The sequence below is a fragment of the Scylla paramamosain genome, chromosome 14 (genome assembly GCF_035594125.1).
Source record: "Scylla paramamosain isolate STU-SP2022 chromosome 14, ASM3559412v1, whole genome shotgun sequence".
NCBI classification, from domain to species: domain Eukaryota; kingdom Metazoa; phylum Arthropoda; class Malacostraca; order Decapoda; family Portunidae; genus Scylla; species Scylla paramamosain.
Window position 1 is genome coordinate 23877442 of NC_087164.1, and position 9981 is coordinate 23887422.

At 36.0% G+C, this 9981-nt stretch overlaps 2 long non-coding RNA genes across 2 annotated transcripts in view; both read left to right on the forward strand.

Annotated features, from left to right (window-relative positions):
* The first annotated feature begins 4997 nt into the window (after positions 1-4997).
* The window catches only part of LOC135107049 (uncharacterized), a 79159-nt gene continuing 74175 nt past the window's right edge, over positions 4998-9981 (forward strand). Inside the window, exon 1 of the long non-coding RNA XR_010271560.1 lies at positions 4998-6622. This is a non-coding gene — a long non-coding RNA (uncharacterized LOC135107049). The remainder of the gene's footprint in view (positions 6623-9981) is intronic.
* Positions 6629-9981, forward strand: part of LOC135107050 (uncharacterized) — a 14408-nt gene continuing 11055 nt past the window's right edge. Inside the window, exon 1 of the long non-coding RNA XR_010271561.1 lies at positions 6629-7595. This is a non-coding gene — a long non-coding RNA (uncharacterized LOC135107050). The remainder of the gene's footprint in view (positions 7596-9981) is intronic.

Sequence of the window (9981 nt, forward strand, 5' to 3'; positions counted from 1 at the left end):
TATTATTATTAGAGGCGCTCGACCTTTAAGTTTAGTAAAAAATGACCCACAGTGTCCAAGAAATTGGAGCATCCTGATTTCAACCATAAAAATCATGATGGTCATCACCATTATCATCTGAATTTTCCTGCACACCCAAGGTAACTGGAACCTAAGAAAGGGAAAAAATGCTCACCAGATCACTGCCCTGTCAGAGGAGTGTTTGCTCTGGGGGCACTGTCAGCTGGACAATGGAAAAATGAATACGAGATAATATAATATTTGTAATACAATATGATTCAAGAAAAGATTTTGTAGTTTACTTAACGATGTTTATTCTCATCACCCAAAATTTATTCATAAAATATTATACATTCCCTCATCCAGTCGTGCAGTAGATGGTGGGGCGTCAGTCAGATCGTGAAGCTGCCTGTAATTCCAAGTCAAGATCTCTGCCTTAAAAACGTAATTTCTGTGATACGTTATTATTTCAACCTTTTGACTGCTACTGCTTTTCCTCAAGTTTAATGCGATGATCTGGTGTAAATTTTTTTTTCGAATGACACCATTGAAAGTAAAGGGAGTGATCGAGCAATTTCAATCTTACAATGCCTGTAGTTCTACTCAGTACATTTGTTTAGGGTTGCTCATGTGTCATACTACCATTACTTAAAAGGGTCAAAGCCAAGTGTACTGGTACGTCTCCTTCCTTACGTGGTTGTATATAAGTACACACGAAGCTTATAAATCAATCTTCGTAATGATAAGGTTAGGATATAAGACAACATATCATTGTTCTCCTTGTTGCTTTCGATAGTATCAAAATAGCATTCTTCTTCTCTCGTGGATAGTTACGCTGCTATTTGCTACCCTAACCAGATTCCAGTGTTATCCTCCAATGACACTAGCGGTGGGAAAAAAAAACACACACACACACACACACACACACACACACACACACAATTTCCTATTACATGTACCGAATGGAATATTCATTAAGAGTGATGTGGTTCGCAAAGAGATGGGCACGGTAGGGAGCAGTGGGATATCTATCAGTGCCAGCCTTGGTCCTGCTAGAATTCCAGAGCGTACATGAATAATTCACACCAATTAGCATAGTTCCTCACAGGCCGTTCTCTGTGGCGCGATTATGACAGACACAGTGACAGACTGTTGCTATTCTGCGTCTTTAATGAAAAGGCGACCGCTGCAGTGAAAACGTCACGCATCAAGAGCGTTAGGGACTGAGTGAGTGATTAACTGATTCATGTAAGGTCGAGGGACGAAGATGTATGAAAGGTTAGAGGTGGCAACAGTGTGAGTGTGTGTGCGTGTGTGTTGCCTCCTGGTGTAGGTTTAATATATATATATATATATATATATATATATATATATATATATATATATATATATATATATATATATATATATATATATATATATATATATATATATATATATATATATATATATATATATATATATATATATCACGCGCCAGATTCTTCTTTCATCATACATGTTGCTTCAGTTCATGAGTCAGGACAGGACATCAAGCTCTCATTTTTGTCAGTAACAAACAATTTCACTTGCGAAGTGAGTCAATGTACAATGCACAATAATATGTTCCACTTAATGTATTCTAAGATGGTTAACAATATCACTCATTTGCGATGTTATAACTGGGGAGAGAGAGAGAGAGAGAGAGAGAGAGAGAGAGAGAGAGAGAGAGAGAGAGAGAGAGAGAGAGAGAGAGAGAGAGAAACATTCAACCTCTATCTGAATGTTGAAGGAAGGCCGTAGATGTGGAAGATTCATGTAGTGTAGTGTAAGAAAGAAGACAGCTGTCTGTGACTATCCTCTTGTATTGTGAGACACACAGACGTTCAGGGAAGTCATAGTCGGGTAGGAGGCAAGTTCGCAGTATCCACTTGTATAACCTCTCTGAAAGTAATTATCGTTTCAGCAGGTGTCTACTACCTGCTCCTATACTGTACTGTCTCACACACACACACACACACACACACACCAAAAAAAAAAAAAAAAAAAAAACAATGGAGCACATGAACGCCACGAAAACTGAAGTACGTGGGACAATAAGCATACTGCAGAATAAAAATAAATAAGATAAATAAATACACATATAAAATAAAACAAAAAATAAAATGAATCAATGAATAAAACAAATATGAATAAACAATAAAAAACAAATATCTTATAAAAAAAAAAGTGTGACAAGCTACAAATGTAACATTATGTATCAATGGATGTTGCAGTGGAAGGCCTAAATATTACAACTCTTTCTTTCTTGATCTTTACGTAAAGATAATTTGAAGTGCGTCACATGAATTGTATTGCCAAACATATCTCTCAATATTGTATCGTAAAATGGATTGACCAGAATGATAATAACAAATCGCTAGAGTTTGCCATTAAAGATAACAATTTCTTTAAGTAAACCACGAGGTAAGAAAACAGACTCTACGAAAGGAAAACTTTGATTTTTTTTTTTTCATGAATAGAGTCACTGTTGTAAGGCCTGCATGATTGTAAAGTAATCGACTTTTAAAGGCATTTCTATGCTGAAAAATTCATCCAACAATATCGCAATGTCAGCGCTTCCTTGCACTCACCGAAGAAAGTTTCATCAGGGCAACAATATTCTCATTCCAGTACAACTTTTTTATGGAGTATTTGTATTCGCAATGGTTAGTATTTAATCTTATGCCTCTGCATAAGTACAGCAGTGCATATGCAATGGTGGAACGCTAACGCGGAAAGACATGTAAACATAGGGCATTACATACTGCTAAATACTTCACAAGATATATCTCCAAAGATATTAAAAAAAATTACTCCAATTAAGTTCAGTGAGCCCTATTACTTATGGACGAGTACTCTGTACCCAAGGGAGGACCATGCTGGACCTGTGTACCGGTCACTCATTTCATATGACCCCTCGTCACACACACACAGGCACACACACACACTATAGCAAAAATCTCAGTGTGAAGAAGTAGAAAGGAAAAGGAAGGGAGAGGAGGAGGAGGAGTGGAGCAGGAGAGAGAAATAAAAGGAAAAGAGGAATATATATATATATATATATATATATATATATATATATATATATATATATATATATATATATATATATATATATATATATATATATATATATATATATATATATATATATATATATATATATATTAAAGAAAGTGTCTACACACACACACACACACACACACACAGTCTAACCTAAGTGCAATCACAGAGAGAGATATCTACCTTTCCTTCCTGCTGGAAGTTTGCCTACATTTAATCTGTTCCTAAAAAGGGTGACCATTCTAGTCCCTCAAACTACTATCCTATTGTTTTAATTTCCTGCCTCTCTGATGTTTTGAATCAGTCCTCAATAGAAGATTCTTAAACCTTCTATCTGATTGTCAGTACGGGTTCCATCTAAGGAGCTCTATTAGTGATTCCTTTCTGACCGTTCTATTGCTGTTGTGGTAGATCTCATCATTCTCCTAAATCTATTAACAGTGATGTTCCTCAGGGTTCTGTCCTGTCACATACATAATTATTGATCAATGATCTTCTAAACCAAACTTCTTGTCCTATCCACTCTTACGCTGATGATACTACCCTGCACTTTCCCACGTCTTTTTATAAACGTTCAGTCCTTCAGTAGGTGAACAGTTCTCACAAGGAACCCACAGAATGTCTTAAAAGACTACATCTCACCCGGTAGAGGCTCTGTTTTGTGTTGTGGTGTTTCATAATAACAGCTGAGCAGGCCTGTAAGCGTTGCAAAGTTAACCGGAAGATATACAGCGTCGTTGTTCCATAAAATCGAGAACCATTCAAAACAAACCACGCAGTCGTATACAGCAACTTATAATTCTGGAATGATTAGGGCAAAGATGACTGTGTGAGCGAGAGAGGGAGATCGTTACGTGCCTGTCGACTGTGGACGTAACAGTATGTGGAGACACGCACAACCAACATCCTGAGTAACAAGTTATGCTGAATTCATTAATTACTTTCAGGTCCGGTCAAATAAGCCTTCATCTTTACTTTCCCTCGCCCTCCCCGCGCAGCTCTTCAAATACAAACTTCACCTAAAATACAAAAAGAAGCCACCACCATGAATACACCAATATCAATCACCAGCAAATACAATAACGTAATCGCAAAACAACACCGACCTTACCTGGGCGGCGGACGGAGACTAATTGGTGGATGCTGTTGAGTCAGGCTGAGTTAACATCTGCTGAAGCTTCAGAACCTACTCACTTTCTCGAACGCTTCAGTGTCTTTCTTTTTCTCTTTTATTTTCAAATAAGAGGAACAGTGGCATTGGAAAAAAAAAAGACCACTACTTTTAACAGGGTCAAGTGGAAATTATTGTTTTTTTTTTTTCATGTTAATTATATTACAAGGCAAAATAGGTCCACTGTCGTGCCAAATCTCTAGCAGGTCCAAATTTCACCTGGGAGGAATTTGACACTACACCAGGAGTGATTTGGCACAACAGAGTTATAAGGCTTATAACTTCCCCAGTATTACTTTCAACATGTGTTTTTCATGGTGATTGAATCATTAAAATATACATGATCGTAACTAATGGTGGCAGTTGAAACACATAAATTATCAGCTGACTGAGCAAAACTTTAGAACGTGTTCTAAGCAACCTACAGTTCCTTTCAAGCGATTTACTTACCTTGGTATATTGTCAGTCATGCAATGTTTTTTTTTTTTTTCTGTTATTGTAAGTAGCAATTTTACACAATCAACTAAAACTCAGTATAGCTAGGTGTTACTGTAAGTAAAGCGTATGTACCTCATGTCATTATTCCTCGGCATTTATAAGTGAAATGTTCAATAGTTTTCTATTTGCATGAAAACGTGTAATATGTGTATCAGTATTCAGTTGTATATTAAGCACGGAAGCAGATGCTCACTTGTTGGTAGTGTGGGGTTTACCTCCTGGTCGGCACTCACGGGCTAAGGAATAGTGCTGTGAGGGCAGGGGGCGTTGGTGGTGGTGGTGGTGGTGACGCTGGGGAGGCAGGGATTGGTGTTACATTGCTTTGGTCGACACTGGTCAGTCTTGCCACACACGCTCCTAATAGTGATCAGTGCATATTCCTGGCGGTGGTGGTGGTGTGATTAGATTGTTTTGGCAGGGGCGCTGGGGAAGGAGGGATTGGTGTTACATTGTTTTAGTCAGCACTGACCAGTCTTGCCACACACTCTCCTAATAGCGATAAGTGCATATTCCCAGCAGCTTCTTCCTCCATCAAGCAGCACCAGAGACACAGCTACTTAAGATGAGTACAGTGTTGGCAGCCTCCTCTTGTCAGCCTTACCGCCCTCACCGTAACACACTCCTCCCGCGGACTTCCTGTCAGTTTATTCGTTATTTGGGTGTTTTTGAGGTTATTTATTATTTATTTAGTTTCCTCGCATCTGAGTCTAAAAATTTAGCTAAATATTGAAGGGAGATCTATGTAAACAAACAGATAGAGGTAGGGCGTCCTTATTATGAGCTTTTATCTGCTTCATCTCTTATTTATTGTAAGCCTAACACATCACAAAGTGGAGCCACATGACTAGGCTTTCATATCCGCTAGCTAGATATATCCGCCATTGCCTCATTTAGTTACGATGGAAGAATAATAGGCAAAATAGCGGCCGTTCTCTCCACTGGCAAGGGCCGCCATGATGGCTGGCTACCTATTTCAACCTGTGCCGATCTGTTGGTTCCAATACTTTTTTGGTAATTTTCTTAACTTCTTTATTCTGCTCATATAGCATGTTTTTATGGTTTATAAAAATAATTATTTGCTTTAGAAGTGTTTTCGTTGCTTGTGTTGAGTTGTTTTCAATTTTGTGTTGCTTTACGAAAATGTGGGGTGTTTTTTTGGCAGTATTTTGACAAACTTGTTTTTTTATTTCACGTTCTAATTACGTCTTTTGTGTTTCTAAAAATCGCTTATGATTTTTAAAGTGTTTTTTCGTTCCTGTTGAGAGAAATAAGTGGACTTTAAAAATGGTTTATGGTCCTGTTAAAAGTTGTGATTACAACACTTTTTGTGTTATTGTCTCTCTATTTCAGCTTGTAACTAACTTTTCATTGCTTGAAAAAATAGTTCGTATGTTTTAAAGTGTTTTATCTTGTTGTTGAGTCAAAATGGGTGGACTTTTCAGTGGTTTTTAATCGTGTTTAGGTTCCAACACTTGTTTTTTACACAATTTCGGTTTTATTTGTTTACTTCTTGTTCTAGGTAACTTTTGATGGTGTAAGATGATAGTTCAGATTTTTTAAAATTTTTTACGTTCCTGAAAATACAAATGTTGTGGACTTTTCAATGATTTAAATGGTGCCGAATATTTCAACATTTTTTCCATAATTCACTTGGATATTTTTTAAATACTACTCAGGCTGGAACTGTTATAATATTGTGAATATTTGTTAAAGTATTTGTCAAGTCAGAATATATGAGGCATTCGAGCCTAGCTCCATTTTTTCGAGGGGTCAATTTCATAATGAAATCCGTTACGGTACGTAAAATAGCCGTGACGTCACTGCCGCCATCACGGACCCGGGACCTTGATCGGCTCCGCTGTCTCCTCGGTAATATTTATCGTACTTTGCAGTGTTTTCCTGGTGTTTCCACGTGTTTCTAAACTCAGACGTGTAGATAAGAGTAGAATGAGTAAGAAAAATAAGAGAAATAGAGGAGGAAGAGGAAGGGAGAAGGAATAGAGGAGGTGATAAAACAGGAAAATGCTAAGAAAACAATATTTAGGTTAATTTTTCCTGCTGCCCTGTTTGTCTTTGTAGTATTTGTCTTCCGTGACAGTGCTTTCAGTGTATTTGGTGTGTTTAGGGGCTGTTGGAGTGTGTCTGGAGGTGTTAAGGGGGTGTGCGCGCACACACACACACCTCTCTCTCTCTCTCTCTCTCTCTCTCTCTCTCTCTCTCTCTCTCTCTCTCTCTCTCTCTCTCTCTCTCTCTCTCTCTCTCTCTCTATATATATATATATATATATATAACCTAAATTCTGTATTTGGAAAGTGGCAGTTTTGCATAATATTTGGAATAATTACATATGTACGATAATTTTACCAGAAGTATAATAATTTCAACCTGTGTAGTACGATATGGCCAAAACAATCTGGCAGGCATCACTCATAGCCAAGTCGTGCTTAAAGACAGGCAGGATGGTGACCGAGGTAAATACTTTAATTTTGTAGTAAAAACTGATTGTCATATTGCCAAGTTAATTGCATGTATTGTAATGAATATTGTAATATATTGAAAGTGTTTAATATCAGTGTATGATGTTATTTTGTAAGAAATTGAGACTGAGAACTTGTTCGCAGTTCTTACGGTCATGCCTACCTCATCAATAAACATGTCAGGAAGAACTATCTTTTCTCGACCCTACGATGATGGGTGTGATCAGTAAAACAGATCACCTGAGAGCCAATTGATGCCCAGCCGGTGCGGCTACAATGGGAGTTATTTCTCTTAGTAGGCTATGGAGGGCGCGCTCTCCTTTTCCAGCAGAGACTATCTTTGTACTAGAAGGATACAGTGATATGTGAGTATAAAATGTCAAGTGAGGATGAAAAGAAAAATAACAGTATTGTGGAAAGTAAGGCACTATAAATAGAAGGAGAAAAAAAAAAGTGATAACTTACTTTGCTGCTGTCAAAGGAATAGAGCATTAAGGTTACATGAAGATTACAGGAAGTTACAATATGCAGCACACATCATAACTTTTATTGTGATTCTTTTCTTTATAACAATATTACTTTACAAACAGTTGTTATATGCTACCTAGACATGAGAGCACTATATGGAAGGTTAAAGAGGTGACAAGTTCACGTCACCAGTAAAAAGGCAAGGAGGAGGCTGGTGAAGTGAAGAGCATGATAATAAAGTGGTCTGATGTGTGAAGTTTAAGGCAGAGTGGTGGTTTATTCATGAGGATAGGAAATTATACAAGATGTCAGTAATTAATCAACATATTTAGACTCCTTAGCTATATGCATATGTCTATCAAAGCTGATTACAAGATATAATGAAAACCAATAACACAGCTGCTTCCTTGTTTTTTCCCCCCCTTTATATAAATATATAATGGGCTTAAACAAAATATTCTTACATAAAAAAAACATGGCCAAGCTACTACTGGCAGTGTGATGTATAAATCAGTGAACTGATAAGATTCAGAGGTATATAGATATTTATTTTATGTTACTGGTCAGGAATATTTCATCACAAAGTCCTCAAAAATTGACAATATCATGAAAACATGAATAATAAAAATGTATCACTAATTGTAATTATTTCCTTTAAATAATGTGATTTACGTGTATATTCAGACATACTTGAAAAGTGATTGCATGTCTACTCACATAATGCCTACTTATCAAGAGTGGAGCAGCTGTGCAATAATTCATCAGTCTGTAAATTATAAATAATTTAAAACTAATTCATAATTAATATATAGTCGAACAGCCAAAATTCAATAAAAATACTGTCTATCAATAAGGATAACAACTATCACTGAGCCTGACACTAATATTATACCACTCTGAAGTTTGATTGAATGGGTCCATGAGATGACAGATCTTAACTGGGAGCAACATTTTTCAAGGAAAAATAAATTTATCATGGAACAAGAACAACCAGGAAATCTCACCATAAACTAGCAAGGTGAGTTAAAGAGAGAAGCCACATTAGAGTGGTTCCTACAGGTTATCACAGAAACATGATTGTGCTAAAAAGCAAAGGGTCACATGTACAGCCCTGTATAACTATTTTCTTATGTTTTTTTTTTTTTTCATTATATATTTTTCCATCAGTGGTGTTGATAAAATTTAATGCATTTCTTAAGTCACCATCAATATTTTCCATCTGACATTTTTTTAAACTGCTGCATTACTATCAAGGTATCACATAACACCAACACTGTATTATTCCTTCTACATGTACACTAGGCGATATGTGGCTATCTATCACATGCAAAGGTCGGGTTTTACATATGTATTCTTCAAAATCATGTCTCACAAGTACCAATTCTATGATCTGGAAAGTTTCTCTTTAATTATATCATAGTTTTATTCACTGCACAAGTAACACAGTTGGTTTAAACAAGTTTGCTAGAAAATTTATGAAAGAAAAGATCAGTTTACCAGAAATTACTGAGTCACCAGAAAAGATATCACTGTTGGTATTATCGTCTACTGCAACTATCATTTGATTGCATGTGTTGTTGCTAAAAGGTGCACAGTAGCTGGTCTAGGGCATTATTGCCAAGAAGTTGTACAAAATGTGGTCCATGATAGGTACCTTACATCCTATAAAATCATGTATCTTTTGTATGAAACTGAATTTGAACACTTTGCCAGTATCTGTACATAATAGTTGGTCTGATTAACAAAGCAAAATGCTGATGTCTGTAATTTTACTACACAACAAGGAGTTTAATATCAAGAAAATCCAGCACCATGATATACTAAACTGAGACAGTGATCTACATAATGTATGATTATAGCTGCCTCAATAGTCCATTGATATCTGGAATACATATTGTTCAGCATATCACGTTCATTCCATGAAAACAAAATATACTACAATTTCTGAACATTAGTGGAAACAAATTTTATATATATATATATATATATATATATATATATATATATATATATATATATATATATATATATATATATATATATATATATATATATATATTAAATGGATTTAAAGAATTATTTATATGCATTGCTAACTGAAATCCAAATGATCAATTAGACTTCATACTTACATATGAATCACATACTAGCACCTACCTTCAAACCATGAGACCATTTTTATTGAAAAGTAAGAATACAAAATGAAAGTTTCAGTTTTTAGCCCCATACATATAGAGTGATAATACCTGGTATGCAAATATAAGAAGGCAGTAAAAGTGAACA